The 2,115-nt window shown below is 41.2% G+C and overlaps 1 pseudogene; it reads right to left on the bottom strand.

Moving 5' to 3' along the window:
- Positions 1-1,154: 1,154 nt before the first annotated feature.
- Positions 1,155-1,910, bottom strand: LOC105298099 (annotated as a pseudogene).
- Between the last annotated feature and the right edge of the window lie 205 nt (positions 1,911-2,115).

The raw sequence follows: 2,115 nt of genomic DNA, 5'->3' as shown, positions 1-2,115 counted from the left end.
TAACTTCTCCCTCCTCCCCCTGGCCCCGTCCCAACCCCTGGTAACCTCTATTCTTGCTATCTCTATGAATTTGCCTATTCCAGGAACTTCATATAAGTGGAATCATACAACATTTGTCCTTTTGTGTCTGACCGTCTCCACTTAGCACAATGTCTTAAAGCTTCATCCATTTTGTAGCACGTGTCATGCTTTCATTCCTTTTTTGGCTGAATAGTATTCTATCGTATGAAGACACTACATTTTGTTCGTGCATCCATCTGTAAATGATGCTTGGGTTTCTTCCACCGTTTAGTTGTCATGAATATTTCTGCAACGAACATGATGTATACAAATATCTCTTTGAGACCCTGCTTTCGATTCTTTTACATATACCTGGAAATGGAATTGCTGGATCATATGGTAAATCCTGTATTTAGCTTTTGAGAAATTGCCAAATTGTCTTCCTCGGGGGAGATAATTTTTTATATTTTCACTATTTTTATATTTTCGTTAGCAATGCACTCTAATTTCTCTACGTCTGTATTAGTCTGCTCAGGCTGCGGTAACAAAATACCACAAACTGAGTGACTTAAATAGCAGAAATTTATTTCTCAAAGTTCTGGAGTCTGAGAAGTCCAAGATCAAGGTGCTGGCAAATCTAGTTTACGGTGAGAGCTGTCTTCCTGTCTGTAGCTGTCCACCTTCTGGCTATGTCACCACTTGGTCTTTCCTAGGTATGAACTCTCGGGGAAAGAAAGAGAGAGAGCTCTGGCCCCTCTTATTCTTCTTTTAAAGACACCTATTCTACGGATTCAGGCTCCACCCTTATGACCTCATTCAACCTTAATTATTTCTTAAAGAGCCTACATCTAAATACAGTCACACTGGAAGCTAAGGCTTCAACATATGAATTTGGGGGACAGTGGGGGGCACGCAATTCAATTTACAGCAATATCCTTGTTAACACTTATTCTTTTCTAGTTTTAACATAATAAACATCTTAGGAGATGTGAAGTATCCTCATTGTAGTTTTGATTTACATTTCCCTAATGACTAATGATGTTGAGCATCTTTCCACGTGTTTATTGGCCGTTTGTATATCTTCTTGGAGATTTCTTTTTTCTCACTTTTAAAGCAGTCACTGTTTACTAACCGACCACATTACAAAAATAATCCTAGTAGATACTTTGGCTCATCCTTCTAATAAGCTTGTTGATCTGGTCTTTCCTGCTGCCAGCATGTCCACCTTCTACAAACGGGTGGTCTTTTTCTTCATTCCACCTCATGGAGAAGATAACCTGAAGGGCCACAGGAAGTCGTTTGCTTCTCTGAAGCATTTTCCAACAGTATAGATCTCGTGAATCAGATCCTCCATGCAGATGATGCCATGTATACCAAGAGATGAAGCCGTCAGTGTGCTCTCTCTCAGGGCACCTGGCTTTTGTTGATTTTGCTGCCATAACCACACTCGTAGATCAATTCATTTACTGACTTCAGGTTTGTGCACCCCATGCAATCCATGGGTCCACCAGCCTCAGCATGTTAATCGAAGCCTGGCCGAGCTTAACAAAGATGCCATTAAAGATCTGGAGAAGGCGAGAAGCAGCAGCATGTTTTGGACCTTCACGCTGTCGATGTCTCTGATCTCGATGATGATGAATGCCAATTTGAGTTCCATGGGTACACAGAAGTAGCCAGCTTTTCATGCCATCCTAGCCATTCGCACCTCAGCCTGTCCATCTACCTACATGCTGTGTGCTGCTGCCTAGTTTTTTCATAGATAAGCTTCCTCCTTGCTTTTCTAAGCATCTTCTTTCTCTCTCTTGGGCAATCCTCTTTCTCAAGCGCTTGATCTTCAGCTCTGCGAAACTCCTTCGCTTTTTCTTAAGGGTTTCTGGCACAGCAGAAATCTTCTCTTCTGCACTGTCCATGGCTCTGGCTGGAAAAGAGGTGAGAAACATCAGTTTAAGTCCTTTGCTCATTTTTTAAATGGGTTGTTTGTTTGGTGATGATTTGTAGGACTCGTTTATACAAACTGCATATTAAATCCTTATCAGATACATGATTTACAAAAATATGCTCCCATTCTGTGGATTGTCTTTTCACTGCCTTGACAATGTCCCTTAATGCACGATA

The sequence above is a fragment of the Pteropus vampyrus genome, unplaced genomic scaffold, assembly GCF_000151845.1.
Source record: "Pteropus vampyrus isolate Shadow unplaced genomic scaffold, Pvam_2.0 Scaffold145, whole genome shotgun sequence".
NCBI classification, from domain to species: Eukaryota; Metazoa; Chordata; class Mammalia; order Chiroptera; family Pteropodidae; genus Pteropus; species Pteropus vampyrus.
This window is presented reverse-complemented; position numbering and strand designations above follow the sequence as displayed.